Source organism: Cynocephalus volans, chromosome 12, assembly GCF_027409185.1.
Source record: "Cynocephalus volans isolate mCynVol1 chromosome 12, mCynVol1.pri, whole genome shotgun sequence".
NCBI lineage: Eukaryota > Metazoa > Chordata > Mammalia > Dermoptera > Cynocephalidae > Cynocephalus > Cynocephalus volans.
This window is the reverse complement of record NC_084471.1, coordinates 107128733-107145690: the sequence shown is the minus strand read 5'-3', so window position 1 is coordinate 107145690 and position 16958 is coordinate 107128733. Positions and strand designations below refer to the sequence as shown.

Sequence of the window (16958 nt, the reverse complement as noted above, 5' to 3'; positions counted from 1 at the left end):
GACCAATGAAGTTGAAGAACTTTTTGGCTGTTTATTGGCCATTTGTATACCTTTTCTGGATAAATGTTTTTTCTATCCTTTGCCCATTTTTTAACTGGGTTGTCCTTTTGTTGTTGAGTTGCAGGAATTCCTTATATATTCTGGATTATTAACCCTCATCAGATAAATGATTTGCAAATATTTTCTTCCATTATGAAGGTTGTCTTTGCACTTTCTTGATAAAGTCCTCTGATGCCCCAAAGTTAATTTTGATCGAGTCCAATTTATCTATTTTTTTCTTTTGTTGCTCATGCTTTTGGTGTCAAATCTAAGAATCTATTGCCAAATCTGAAGTAATAAAGATTTGTCCTTATGTTTTATTCTAATGGTTTTATAGTTTTAGCTCCTATTTTGGGTCATGGGTGCATTTTGAATTAATTTTTATAAATGATGTGAAGTGGGGTCCAAATTTATTCTTTCACAGGTGGATTATTAAGAAGTATCAGCAGCTTTGAAAAAAAAAACAACAAACCATTTGTTGAAGAAACTATTCTTTCCTCATTGAATGGTACTGGGCAACTTTACTGAAAATTAATAGGCCATAAATGTTTGGGTTTACTTTTGGACTGCATGTTTTATGCCCTTGGTCTATGTGTCTGTCTTTATGCCAGTACCACTGTTGATTATTGAAACTTCATGGTAAGTTTTGAAATCAGGAAATGTGAGTTCTCCAACTTAGTTTTTCAACATTGTTTTTGGCTATTAAGAGATCCTTGCGATTCCGTATGCATTTGAGAATCAGCTTTTCCATTTCTGCAAAATGGTATGTTTTTAAAAAATAAGGATAACATTGAATCTGTAGATCACTTAGGAGAGTATTAACTTGACATTAAGTCTTTCAATCCGTGAACATAAATGTTTTTCTATTTAATTAAGTCTCAACTTCTTTCAGCAATGTTTTGTAGTTTTTACCTTACAAGTCTTTTACTTTCTTGGTTAATTTATTCCTAAGTAGTTTATTCTTTTGTATGCCATTTTAAATGAAATTGTTTTCCAATTTCTTTTTTGATTTGTTCATTGCTGATATACAGAAACTAACTGTTTTTTGTATGTTGATATTGTACCAATTTATAAGTTGCTACTCGGCAACTTTGAGGAATTCGTTTATGAGCTATAATAGTTTCTGTTGTGGATTCCGTGAGATTTTTTAATATAAGAGTCATGTCAACTGCACACCTGCCTCTACTTTTTTATGCTTTCTTTTTCTTTTGATCCTTTTGTGTCTGATATGCTCAATTTGTGTTATACTTCCAGAAATTCCTCCTCAGCAGTTGGGGGAAAGATTTAGTTTATAAGAAGTTTTGATAGTCTGTAGGACTCAGACTTACCAGCATCCTTAAACTTTATTGCTGTGGCCCTATTAGACTTCCCTGTGGGTTGAATCCTTTCCAACTCAATCCCAGTTTCAATTGCTGTTCTCAGATTGGCATACCTCAATACCCAGTGAGTACCTATTAGTCATTTGGGGTTCTCAGATATCAGAAACCCAGTTTCCTTCTCTCTGCTTCTTCCAAAACAGATGCTGATACCTTATAGATTTTGTAGCTATTGATAATTTGTCTCTGTCTTCTCATAATTGAAGGCTTATGGAGAAACTCTATCACCTAGTTTTGTTGTAAATGTTGTTCATGTGTCCTTAGTTTTGCTATCTTAGCTGCAGATTTTAAAACTGCACTGCCACTGAAACCATCTGCTGAGAGTCTTCTCGATCTTCACCCTGAAAACACTTTTTCTTTCCTACTTCGCTTCTGAGACAGCAGTTTCCTGATTTTCCTCTTACCTTTTGGCTGCTGCTACTCAGTTAACTTTGCTGTTTCTTTATCTTTGCCTTGATTTCCAAATGTTGGCAAATGCTGTGGATTAAACTTCAGTCCTCTTATCTTCATAATCTATACTCACATCTCCAAGTAAGCTCAACCATATTGATGGCTTTAAGACAATGTACATGTCAGTTAAGCCCTTTGGTTTAATCATCAAATCTTACCTTTCCTACCAGGTTCAGTCATGAATATCTGCCTATTTGAAATGTTCACTTGTATGTCTAAAAAACATCTTAAATCATTTAACGTGATTAAATAGACCTCTTTATATCCAAACATCTCCTAGCCTTGTGTTCCTCATTTCAGTAAATGACAACATCTTTCACCTTTTGTTCTTGTTAAAACTTGAAAGTCACAAGTCTTCTCTTTACAGTATATATTTATTCCATCACCAAATCCTATAAGCTAAACCTCCAATATATATCTTAAATCTTTCCACTTCTTTATTTACCACATATTTACTTTGGCACAAATAATAATCTTTTATCCCCTAGATATCTAAAATATTTCTAACTGGACTCCTGTACTCCCCTCTTGTCCCACTGTAATCTATTCTTCACACAGCAGGCAGAATTCTTGTTAAAGTGTAAATTCATCTCATCACTACCACAATTTTTAAAAATCCAGTTTTTCATCACATTAAAGGAATCCAAATTCCTTTTCACGGCTCACACCTTCCTATATAATCTCATCCCTGCCTATCTCTCTGGTCCTATCTCTTATGTCTTCTCCCCTCTCTTATTTCACTCTAACTACACTGTCCTTTCTATGCCTCAAAGAATGCCAAGTTTTTGTCTGATTTAGTATGTTTGCACTTTTTGTTTCATCTGCTTGACATAGTCTTTCTCCAGCTTGTATGTGTCCTGCTCACTCATTTCATTTGAGTCTTTGTTAAAAAACCATCAGGATCCTTCTCAAGTTCATCTGAAATAAGACTTATTCCTCCTACCACTTTATAGCCTTTTACCTTGCTTTACTTTCTTTATAGCATGATTCACTTCTTAACATTCACTGCTATATTTATTTGATATATATTCTACTTAACATCCCTGCAAGAATGTTAGCTCTATGAATGCAAATGATTTTTTGTTATTTATTGACATATCCTTGTTTGATTCAAAATAAGAATAAAAGAAAATGGCTTCCTGGAGAGGCCCATCCACTACCTAAGCAGGAGCCTAGATAGTCTCATGAACTATCACAGCCTCCCACCAGCCCATGCCTGAGCACTGAAAGGCCTGATCTACTGCATGAGTGGGAGCCCAGGTGTGCACTGTCCTGTGCACCGCCACTGCTGCCAGCCCACACCCAAGCCCCAAAGAGGACCACCTACCACCTGAGCAGGATCTGAGGCAGCCCAATGCACACTCAACTGCATTGATACAAAAAGAGTCGCCAGAGGAGCCTACAAATAGAGGAGGAAGTCTTTCCCCTCATACCCTACTCCAGAGAAATAGGAGAAGAAAGTGTCCTACCAGATGGCCAAACATCAATAAAAAACACTAGAACTACAAATAAACAAGAAGATATGACACCACCAAAGGAGTATGATAATTCTCAACTACCAGACCCCATAGAGCAGGTAAACCTTGAAATGTCTGAAAAGGAATTCAGAGCACTAATCATAAGGAAGTCCTTGAAATAACTGACAAAGACTTTTGAGCAATAATTCTAAGAAAACTCAATAAGATACAAGAACACGGAGTTAGACAAAAAAAAATGAAATGAGAAAAAGTATACAGGATCTGAAGGAAGAAGTGTACAAAGAAATCAATTCCCTGCTAAAGAATGTAGCAGAGCTTGTGGAACTGAGGGATTCATTCAATGAAATAAAAACCATGAGAGAGAGCTTAAACAGCAGGCTAGAACAAGCAAAAGAGAAAATTTCTGATCTTGAAGATGCCCTTTTTGAAATAACTCAGATGGGCAAAAAAAAAAAAAAAATTTTAAATGAAGAAAATCTAAGAGACATGGCCGACAATGTTAAGTGCTGAAATATCCATATCATGGCTATTCCAGAAGGGGAGGAAAAAAGAAAAGGCATTGAAAACATATTCAATAAAATAATATCAGAAAATTTCCCAGGTATAGAGAGAGATACAGATCTTCGGATCCAGGAGGCTCAATGATCCCCAAACAAATTAACCCTAAAAGGTCCTCTCAAAGACATTTTGTAGTCAAATTGGAAAAACTCAAAGACAAAGAGTGAATTATAAGAGCAGCCAGACAAAAGCTTCAAGTCATCTATAAGGGAGCCCCCATCAGACTAACAGCAGACTTTTCAGCAGAAACCCTAAAAGTCAGAAAAAAATGGGATAATATATTCAAAATACTAAAAGACAAAAATTGCCAGCCAAGAATACTTTACCCAGCAAAGCTATCCTTCCAAAATGAAGGACTGAGTATATTTTCCAGACAAACAAAAACTGTAGGAATTCACCACCGCACAACCAACCTTACAAGAAATTCTCAATGAAGTACTCAGCCTGGTACCTGAACAACAACCATCACTACCTTGAATACTAAAGAAAGAACATAACCCACCAGTAAAACAAAAACAAAAACAATAAAGAGAAAATAAGTTTATCTACCATCTCAAGAAACCAATAAATACAGAATACAAACAGTATATCAGAAAGAAAGGAACAAAAGATATTTAAAACATCCAAACAAAAATCAGGCAGATCAAGTTAAACAAAAATGCCAAGTTAACCTTTCAATAATGACTCTTAATGTAAAAGATTGAACTCCCCACTCAGAAGACCCAGGCTGACTGATTGGATTGAAAAGGTGGACCAAACAATATGCTGTCTTCAAGAGACTCACCTCACCTATGAAGACACACATTAGACCTAGAAGGAAAGGATGGAAAAAGATATACCATGCAAACAGAAATGAAAAATGAGCTGGAATAGCTATTCTTATATCAGATAAAATAGACTTTAAACCAAAAACAACAAAAATAGATAAAGAAGGCCAGTATATAATGATAAAAGGATCTATCCAGCAAGAGGACAGAACAATCACAAATGTATATGCTCCCAACAATGGAGTAGCCAGATAGATAAAGCAAACACTATTAGACCTAAAGAATGAGATAGATACTAATACCATAATAGTAGGGGAACTGAACAACCCATTCTCAACACAGGACAAATCGTAAAGGCAAAAAATCAGCAGAGAAACAAAAGATCTAAACAGCACTTTAGACTAATTGGAATTGGCAGACATCTACAGAATATTTCATCCAACAACTTCAGAACATATGTTCTCCTCATCAGCATATGGAACCTTCTCCCTGATAGAATCAAGTCACAAATCAAGTCTCAACAAATTTTTAAAAATTGGAATTATTTCATGTATTTTTTTCAGACCACATGGATTAAAACTAGAAATTAATAACAAACAAAGCATTGGAAACTATAGAAATGCATGAAAAACAAAAAACATTCTACTGAATGACATATGGGTCCAAGAAGAAATTAAACAGGAAATCAGAAACTTATTGAAACTAATGAAAATAATAACACATCATACCCAAACCTGTGGGATACTGCAAAAGCAGTACTAAGGGGGAAGTTTATTGCAATAAATTCTTACATCAGAAGAATGGAAAGATGGCAAGTAAACAACCTAACACTTCAGAAGAAAGAACTTGAAAAATAAGAACAATCCAAACCCCAAGTTAGTAGACAGAAAGGAATAATTAAGATCAGAGCAGAACTAAATTAAATAGAAACCCCACAAATGATACAAAAGTTCAATGAAATAAAAAGTTGGTTTTTTGAGAAGACAAGTAAAATTGGCAAGCCATTAGCTAGGCTAACTAAAAAAGGAAGAGAGAAGACACAAAAAACAAAAATCAGAAATGAGGAGACATTATGACTGATACCAAAGAAATATGAAGAATCATTAGATATTTTTATAAACAACTGTATGCACCAACAATATGAAAACCTGTAGAAAATGGATAAATTTCTGGACACATACAATCTACTAACACAGAACCAAGAAGAAATAGAAAACCTGAACAGACCAATAACAAACAATGAGATTGAAGCAGTAATCAGCTATTTTCCAACAAAGAAAAGCCCAGGAATGAACGGCTTTACAACTGAATTCTATCATACCTTAAATGGAGAATTAGTACCATTTCTCTTCAAACTATTTGAAAACATTGGAACAGAGGCCATTCTCCCAAACTCATTCTATGAGGCCAGCATCACCCTGATACCAAGACGAGATAAAGATACAACAAAAAAAGAAAATTACAAGTCAATATCCTTGATGAACATACATACAAAAATCCTCAACAAAATACTACCAATCATACTACAGCAAGACATCGAAAAAATTATATACCATGATCAAGTGGGATTCAACCAAGGGATGCAAGGATAGCTCAACATACACAAGTCAATAAATGTGATGCATCACATCAATGAAAACAAGGACAAAAAACATATGATTATCTCAACATTCATGGAAAAAGCATTTGACTAAATTCAACAACGCTTCATGATAAAGACTCTCAGAAAATTAAGTATAGAAGGAAATTATCTCAACACAATAAAAGCCATTTATGACAATCCAATCACCAACATCATTCTGAATGGTGAAAATCTGAAAGCTTTTCCCTTAAGAACAGGAAAAGGACAAAGATGCCCACTCTCACCACTCCTATTTAACATAGTATTGGAAGTACTGGCCAGAGCAATAAGGCAAGAGAAAGAAATAAAGGGCATCCAGATTGGAAAAGATGAAGTCAAATTGTCCGTGTTTGCAGATGACATGATCCTATATATAGAAAAACCTAAAGACTGTGATTAAAAAAAATAAAAACCTCTTAGAGTTGATTAACAATTTCCATAATGTTTCTGGATACAAAATCAACACCCAAAAATCAGTAGAGTTTTTATAATCCAATAACAAACTAGAAGAAAAAGAAATCAAGAAAGCAAGCCCATTTACAATAGTTGCCAAAAAAATAAAATACCTAGAAATCAATTTAACCAAGGGGGTGAAAGATCTCTACAATGAGAATTACAAAACACCACTGAAAGCAATGAAAGAGAACACAAAAAGTTGGAAAGACATACCATGCTGGTGGATGGGAAAAATTAACATTGTGAAAATATCTACTCTTCACAAAGCAATCTATAAATTCAATGCAATCCCCATCAAAATACCAATGACATTCTTCACAGAAATAGAAAAAGCAACCCTAACATTCATACAGAACAACAAAAGACCCCAAACAGGCAAAACAATCCTGAACAAAAAAATAATAAAGCCAGAGGCATAACAGTACCAACTTCAAATTGTATTACAAAGTTATTGTAACCAAAACAGCATGGTACTGGCATAAAAAAAGACACTGGATCAATGGAACATAATAGAAAACCTGGGAATCAACCCACATACTTACAGTCAACTGATCTTTGACAAAGGCAATGAGAACATACATTGGGGAAAAGACTGCTTCTTCAATAAATGGTGCTGGGAAAATTGGACATCCATATGCATAAGAATGAAACTGAACCTGTCTGTACCTCTCGCCATATACCCAAATCAACTCAAAATGGATTAAAGACTTAATATAAGACCCCAAACCATAAAATTACTAAAGGAAAACATATAAGAAACACCTTAGGAGGTAGGCCTAGGCAAAGACTTTATGAATATGACCCCAGAAGTACAGGTAACCAAAGAAAAAATAAACAAGCAGGATTATATCAAACCAAAAAGTTTCTGCACAGCAAATGAAACAATTAAGAGGACAAAAATAAAACCAACAGAGTTGGAGAAAATATTTGCAAAATATGCATCTGACAAAAGATTAATATCCAGAATATACAAGGAACATAAACAGCTTAACAGCAAAACAACAAGTAACCCAATTTAAAAATAGATAATGGAGTTGAATAGGCATTTCTCCAAAGAAGCTATACAAATGGCCAACAGACATTAAAAACTGCTCAACATCACTCAGCATTCATGAAATGCAAATCAGAACCATACTGAGATATCATCTCACTCCAGTTAGGCTGGCTAACATCCAAAAGACTGAGAGTAATAAATGCTGGTGAAGATGTGGGGAAAGGGGAACTGTTCTGCACTGTTGGTGGGAATATAAATTAGCACAGCCACTACGGAAAACAGTATGGAGTTTCCTCAAACAATTATGGATAGAACTTCCATATGATCCAGCAATCCCGCTACTGGGCATATATCTGAAGGAAAGGAAATCATCATGTTGAATGGAAACCTGCACTCCCATGTTCATTGCTGCTCTATTTTCAACAGCCAAAATATGGAACCAACCTAAATGTCCATTGACGGACAACTGAATAAGGAAATGTAGTATATATACACCATGGAATACTACTCAGCCGTAAAAAAGAATGAAATTCTGCCATTTGCAGTAACATGGATGAGCTTGGAGAAAATTATGTTAAGGGAAATAAGCCAGATAAGGAAAGAGAAATACAGCATTTTCTCACTTATAACTGGGTGGAAAGGAAGGAAGGAAGGAAACAAGCAAGAAAGACCACAACAATTCGTTTAACTTTCAGAAGGAGAGAACAAACAAAAGGATACTAGAGATGGGGGGAAAGTTGGGGAGGGGGGTTGAGGAGGGATAGGTTGGGTAAAGGGCATAAAGAAAAATCACAATTTATAAAGATGAATGTGCTAATAATAAAAATTTAAAAAGAAAACAATGGCTGAATACAAAAACAAACATAATGTCTAGAACAGTGTAACTCAAATTGTAGCCCATGGACTAGTGAAATTCCACAGGCAGCAAAATTTACTAGTTTATAACAAGGTAAGCACAGAAATTAAGAGTAAGCATTTAGATAAAAGACTGAAATTTGACTTTGCCGTGATATCCAATCACATAATCAGTTCTTTCATCTCACTGAACAAGTATAAACCATTTCTGGTATTATTATACTTACATGATGAATTATTTGTGGTGTTAGCCACTACTAGTAGAGTTATATGAAAAAGTAATATTTTAAGGTTCGTCAATTTTAAAGTATAGAAAAATTTGGGAAAATATAAGCATTTATTTTTTATATTTTACACTCATTTTAATTTTCAATCAAGCCTATTATTCAATAAATGTAATATGCCACAGTAGGAGAACAAAGGATAAAAATTACATGATTTTTTAAAATTTATGATTTCATATTTCCTGCTAAACTATGAAAGTAAGATTTTGTTACCGTATTTATTTTTAACCATAATGGTGACCCAAGCTCCAATGTATGCTTTTGTCAAGAAAAGACACACCTTTCCTGAATGTGGCAAGATTACAGCTAGACTGATTGGCCATAAAATGTAAACAAGATTCTCCTTCTCAAAAAAAGTAAATTCAATGGAATCATATTATATACATTTTCTTTAATCTATATTTTAACTTAATTTATAGTAAACATTTATTGTGCCATTAAATATTTTCTGCAAATCCGTGTATATGGTTGTGTGGTATTGAATCTAGAGAGTTATATGGAAAAATATAGCATAAACCTATAAAGATGACAAATCTTTGACTCCCCAATTTCATCTCTAAGGAAATGAATAGACAAATATCAAAAGATGTTCATTAATAAAGATGTTTGTTGTAGCAGTGTTTATAATTGTAACAAAACTGAGGATCAATCTAAATGTTAGTCAACCTAAAAATAATTATGTACATGCTGGGAATTCTGAGTAGTATTACCTTTCTCCTCCTAGTTTAGAAATTTTCAATAGTTCCTCTTTTTTCCTGGAAAAAAGAGCAAATGCTTCCTCATGATATTACAATTCATAGTCAGATGTTCCTGACTTTCTGAAGTAGGCAGTAACTCATGCAGTTTTAGAGATGAGGGCTATCTCAAAGATAATTTTCTCACCTTTCATTTTTCAGAAATAATGCTCACAACCATTAGTTAGACAGCTAGTAAACAACAGAGCCAAACCTCACACCCAATTTCTCTCACTTCAACTCTGGTGCTCCTTCCGCTATGCAGCAAGAGTTATATTGTTAAAATCTTTAACACTTATAATAGTGCCATGCATATAACAGGTGCTCAATAAATATCTGTAGAATAAAAATGGGAAAGAAGGGATTGGAAAGTGGGAAGGAATGAGGAAGACAGGACAGAATGAATTTCAATAAATAATTATATAGAACAATAACCAGAAAAAAAAAAAACACAAATGGTAACATGTTTTCTTTTACAAGTGGTATCCAAAAACAAAATTAGAAAAAAAGAGGAAATGATACAACTGCTATCACAGAAACAAAAAGAAGAAATTACTATGAACAGTTGAACTATTTCTTCGTATGAACTATGAAGCAATGGATAAATTCCTAGAAAAATACAATATACTAAGACAAAATTAGGAATAAATAGAAAATCTGAAAAGACCTATAACTAGTATGGACAGTGTATTAGTCTGACTTCTGCTGTTTTAATAGAATACCTGAAACTAGGTAATTTATGAGAGAATGAAATTTATTTACTACAGTTTGGGAGGCTGGGAAGTTTAAGGGGTGGGGGGAAACATCTGGTGAGTGCCGCCTTCTTGGTGGGAACTCTCCACAGAGTCCCGAGATGACGCAGGCAGTCACATGGAAAGAACAGCCAGAGCCAGAGTTAACATGCTCACTTGCTCTTCTGATAAAGCCACCAGAGCCACTGTCTGATAATGCACTAAACCACTGGCCCACCAATCCTTGAATGGAATAAACCACTTATGAAGGCATAGTTCTCACAACCCACCTGTCTCCTAAAGGCCCCACCTTTCAAATACCATATTGGAAATTAAGTTTCTACATGAGCTTTGGAGGGGGAAAGCACTCAGACCATAGCAGACAGTGAATCAAAAATCAAAAGTCTTCCATCAAAGAAAACGCCAGAACCAGATAGCTTCACTGGTGAATTCCACCAAACAGTTAAAGAACAATAAATGCAGATTCTTCTCAAACCAGCAAACTGAGCTCAACAGCACATTAAAATGATTATATATTATGGTCAAGTGGGATTTATCCCTGGGATGCAAGGATGGGTCTACATACAAAAATTAATAAATGTAATATGCCACAGTAGGAGAACAAAGGATAAAAATTACATGATCCTCTCAATACATTCATAAAAAGTGTTTGATAAAATTCAATTCTCTGGGTTTCTGGCCAAGATGGGGGAATAGACAGTTCCCAGCATCACTCTCTCACACAAATCAACCAATTTAAAACTACAAAAAAGTAACAACAGCCAAGCTGGGGCCACTAGAGCTCAGGGAAAGAGGAGGAGAGTGCATGAAGGCAGGAGAAGCCACGATGAGAGAAAGAAAAAAAACACTCCAACCATTTCTTGCCACAGCTGCTTTAAGGCTGGAGCTGCTGAGTGCATGGAGCAGGAGCCAACAAAAGCCACAGCTGTGCCCTTTGGATGAAGTTGCTTGGAGGTGGCAGGGGAGAAGAGGGCCTTGGTGGCACCCAGGCCAGCAAGACCACTAATAGGGTTCCTGTGGACCCACATAGGAGGGAGGAACCACAACAATTGAAAAAAAGGAGCCACTCAGAGGCTGGTGAGTCATCACAAGGGACTGGCACATGGCCTGTCCCATGGGAAGTGATTGCAACATGAGCAGTGGGGGAGACAGGCCCACCGGGGGAGCACTGGGGCACAGCAAGGACAGCTGACTGGCACCCCAATCAGAGAAGGACCACTCAGAGGAGGAATGTAGAATTGCATGGAGTGTAGTTTGATGAAAAGACTCAGGCCCAGATCAGAGTTTCTTATACAACCCAGGTGCACCCGGTCTTTGGAGAGCCGGAAGTACCTTTAAAGTCAACTATTAAAGACTGAGGTGCACAAAAAGCCTTTGCTAGAGAATCAGCAGCAAAGCAGCAATTTAGCTCAACCACACAGCTCAAGTACTGGTTCCCACAGGAATTTCCCCCATTTTAGAAGTAAGCAAAGGACAAAAAATTAGTTCCACCCCAGGCATACTGCCAGCTCCTTGGGGCCTGCCTGGGGACCTGGGGTATGGAGCCAGAGATCAGACACCCCTCCTCCCACAACCAGGCACACCACCAGCACCTCAGGACCCACCCAGGGACCTGAGGTATGGAGCCAGAGAACAGACCCCCACACACACAACCAGGCACACTGCCAGCACCAAGGAGCATGCCGAAAATATCATCTCCATGTGGGTGGCCCACCACAGCCACCAAAATAACCGTGGCTGCTCTGAAAGTGGCTAGAGACCACAACCACCAAGCAGATGGTCCACCAACCACTGGAGTGCATTGACACAAGGAGAGTCACCAGCAAAGACCAAAGAAAAGAAGAGGATGTCTCTCTCCACAAAGGCCACTTCAGAGAGACAGAAGAAGCATCTGCTCTATGATAATATTGGGGGACCTGATCACACCTCTCAGCATTGGACAGATCGTCTAGACAACAAATTAATAGAGTAACCATTACTCTTTCAGAGGGACAGAAGCAATCTAGGGTAATTAGAGGTGGGAGGGAGAGGGGGCTGGGGAGAGATTGGACAAGGGGCGTAAAGAATAAGTACAATTTGTAACAATATATGCTAGTAATATTGATTTGATCAATATATGTCAATGTCAAACCCCCAAAATATGTATAATCAATTATGATTCAATAATTTTTTTTAAAATTTCAATACCTTTTATGACAAAAACCCTCAACAAACTAGGAAGAGGGGAAAACTACCTCAACATAGTAAAGGCCATATATGAAAATCCCACAGCTAACATCGTACTCAATGGTGAAAACCTGAAAGCTTTTCCACTAAGATCAGGACCAAGACAAGGATGCCCACTCTCTCTACTTCTATTCAACATAGTACTGGAAGTCCTCACAATTAGGTAAGTAAAAGAAATATAAGGTATTCAAAATTAGAAAGAAAGAAGTCAAATCATTCTTTTATGACATTCAACTTTAACTGTGAGCAGTAATATAACTGCTATAACTAATGTAAAATAACTTTTAGCAATCATAAACAAATTTAGTAGAGTTTCTGGATACAAATGAACACAGGAAAGTCAGTTGAATTTCTACACACTAACAGCAAACTAATTGAAAAAGAAAATAAGAAAACAATCTCATTTATAATGCCACTAAGAATAAAATACTTAGAAATAAACTTATCTAAAGAAGTGAAGCACCTGCACATTGAAAACTACAAAACATTGGTGAAAGAAAATAAAGACACAAACAAATGAAAAGATATCCTGTGTTTCATGGATTGGAAGAATTAATATAGTTAAAATATCCATGCTACTGAAAGAGAGTTACTGATTCAATGCTGTTGGGCCAGATCACAGACCCTTCCACCCTGTCCTGTGCAGGTCCTGAGCCAGGTAGTCGAAAGAAAAACCAAGCAGTTGCCAGCAAAGTGGACGTGCTTTTATTCTTCAGATGTTAGCTCCACTGACCAGCAGTTCATAGTCGCTGCGCTCCATACCTCCAAAGTGTACCTGGGTGTGCATGCATAGTAACTCTGCTCCTACATAACTTGTTTACAATGGATGTGCTGAATCATACCCAGCCAGATGTGAGCCAAGAGGGCCTGACTATACTGACTCCACTTTCCTCACAGTCCACCCCTTCAGGGCCCCTTGGTGTACAATCTATGTGATCAGAATCTTCCACGATGTTCCCTCAGCAAGGATGGCTGACCCTTGCATCCGTATAACCTCCGTACTTATTTTACATTCAGTACACCTTGAGGCTTGCCCCCAGAGCTCTATCCTTTCAACTATTAGGTATGAAAGCCCCACCCATATACATGCCCAATTAGCAGTCGTCATTGAGGCGATTTTCCACAGGAATCCTGCAACCACACTGGTAGGAAACTCAGTGCATATTCAGCAAGCTGACACATTGACCACACAAATGTATGTACGTGTCCAGTCGACTCTGGTGCCTGCAGCCACAATACTATGGGCAAAAAGACAAAAAGGTTATTGGCACCAATAGAGGGAGTTCTCATCCCTCTGGCAGAATGCATGCCAGCTTACCATCCCGGAAAGAATGGATGCAGAAACAGGTGCTGCGGCTCTACGCAACAGAGCCTCCACCGGAGAGGGCCTGCCCCTGCAGGGTCTCTCATCTGAGATCCTGGCTGTCGGCCATAACTGCTGTGTCCACCCCTTCAGGGATGGGGGTTGGGTGGATAACCTTAGTCCCTTTTTCAGAAGACCATTATACTGTTCAATCATTCTTGCTGCCTGGGGATGATATGACACATGTAGCTTCCACTGAATGGACAACCGGGAAGCCCATTTCTGTACTTCATGTCCAGTACAGTGGGTTCCATTATCACTCTCTATGACCAGGGGCTGACCGTACATGGCTGTAAGGCTATTCAACACCTTAATAGTACTTACCTGGTCTGGGGCCTTAATAGACCATACAAACAGAAGACCAGTAGCCATATCAATGGCTGTGAAGATATACCTGTAGCTCCCTGACTTTGGCAGTGATCCCACAAGATCCACCTGCCACCATGTTAGGAGCATCCTCCTCTTGGGTTTTCTGCCTATCTGCATGCGGCACCCAGCGAGCCATCAAATCCACCCATCAGGGGCATTCTTTCTCAGGTTTATGCAGCACCCAGTGAGCCATTGACCATACGGTCTTGCAGCCAGCATGCTGCATTCTCGGGTTTATGTGACACCCGATGGGCCATTGACCATGCGGTCTTGCAGCCAGCATGCTGCATTTTCCAACATAGCTACCCAGCTATATCAGCTGCTGGAGCTCTCCCAACCATCTCACCTCAGCCAAGGTATCGGCTTCATCATTTCCTGGGCTGGCTAAAGGGAAATGTCCTGTGACATGGAAAAGACTTATGTCCTTTCCATGTTCTAATTCCCATAACTTTTGCCACATGGCTTGTTCCCACAGAGGTTGATGACCTACCAGCCACCACGGATACTTCCAAGTACATATCCAAAGGGTAAAACCCTATATATGACCCACTCATATTGTTCCAAATGACCTAGTAGCATTGGAGCCGCCTTGGTTAAATCTGCAAGAGAGTCACAGGTTAGTAAGACATCATCTGTATAATGAAACACTGTAACTGTGCTGGGCCTAGTCCACCTGGCTAGGTCCCCAGCCATTAAACCACAACAGATGGTTGGGCTATGCAGGTAGCCTTGCCGAAACACTTGAAAAGCCCAGTGCCTTCCTTCCCAGGGTAAGGAAAATTGATCTTGGCTGTCAGCCAAGATCAGGATAGAGAAAGAAGCATTTACAAGGTCCAGTACATAATGATAAGTTCTTAGTTGAGTCATCAGCTGATCCATCAAGTCATGAACTGAACACACAGGTGCGTGCAAAGGAGGCACTATTTGTTCAATTCCTGATAGTCCACAGTCATCCTCCAAGTCCCATCAGGTTTTTTCACTGGCCACACTAGGGTGTTAAAAGGACTAGGTGCAGGACAGCTGATGCCAGCCTTCTCCAACTCCAAGACAGTGGCACCTATCTCTGCATGTCCTCCCAGCAAGTGATACTGCTTCAAATTGACCACACGCCTTGGCTTGGGTAATATCTGTGGGTCATGTTTGGCATGTCCCCACAACTCAGACTTCACTGTCTGTATCTGCAACAAGAATTCTCCAACAGTCATTTGCAGGTGCAGCCTATAAAGTACGTCTATACCCAAGATGTATTTGGATACAGGAGATGCATCCACAGTGTATACATGAGGGGGCAATTGTTCAATGCTCAGTGGCACAGCTTTGACTGTAATAGTCTGTCCTCCATAACCACCAACATTCACTGTGGCCCCTGGAAATTTCTCATGGTTGCCATGTATGAGGCTACATTCTGCGTCACTGTCCACCAACACTAACACATGTACATTTGTCTCAGACCAATGTATTACCAGTTCAACAAGAGGCCTCTGGTCCTTGTCTGCCCCCAAAAGATGAGCACCTCAGCCTGGTCCCTAGCCAAAAGAGAACCGTCCATCTACCTCCACAGAAGTAGCCATAAAGTCCTTCAAATATACCGGGCATACCTTGCCACCTGTTTCCAGATATTTAGTGAAACACTGTTTGGGGCAAAACTGTTGCCACAAGGCAAACAGGACCACATTTGCCTGCCAGTCAATTTTTTCTCTATCAACTCCTGCCATAAGCAAGTCAAACTACATCTGCATATGACTGGTCTTGCTCAGTCCCTTCAAGGTAAACTCCCAACCATTTCTTGGGGATTTAGTCTTAGCCACCTTTTGAACCCCTTTCGTCTGTCTCCTCCTTTCTGCTTCACCCAGACTGGCCATCACAGCCATCAATTCATGTATAGGATGACCAACATATGGGGCCAAGATAGCCACCAGCGACCCAAAGGAAGTCAATGGAGAATTCTGTAGCACTATGTCCCTCGTGCTGCTGGTAGAAAGTTCATCGTCTGGGCCATGGGTGTTCACATTAAACATGAACGGTCACATCCCCAGCTCCTGAATTACTTGGCCCAGCTCGACACATGTTTGCCATTTACTCAAGATTTTGGGCAGTTCTCCAGTGTTCACCCATATGGTCCGGATAGCTGCATTCACCCATTACATCAAGGAGTGGTTATCTTGTCCTGGTGCGTATCTGTGGCTGTTCTATAACTGCTGCCTCAGGGACGGATGGGTGGTGATGGAAGCCAACTTTTCCATCTCCTCACCAGAGCACATCACACCGTCCACCCCTAGGTCCCACAATAGTAGGGGCCAAGCAGCTAGGGCTTTATTTTCTGATGCACAACAGGTCATGCAAGGAGACACACAGGCTCTCCCAACTCACCCTCAGGATTGTCATCATCCTCAGCTTCAGGAATGGGGGTGACTGGGAGCTGTACTTCATTCTCCGGCATGTCTGCCTTTTGCTGTGCTGCCTCACAGAGTGCCTGGTCCATACAGGCTTGCAGTACAGCAAACCACAACCAGTCCATCCAGCCAGCCATTCTCCAGGACTCCTCATCTTTCACCATTGAGAGCTTCCTCTATGCTCTCGGGGAACCCATCCACTTCATCCCATGTTTCCAGGGTAGCCCAAGTCCACAGGAATGC

At 38.9% G+C, this 16958-nt stretch overlaps 1 pseudogene; it reads right to left on the bottom strand.

Annotated features, from left to right (window-relative positions):
- The window catches only part of LOC134391858 (CDK5 regulatory subunit-associated protein 2-like), a 69745-nt pseudogene extending 52993 nt beyond the window's left edge, over positions 1 to 16752 (bottom strand).
- Between the last annotated feature and the right edge of the window lie 206 nt (positions 16753 to 16958).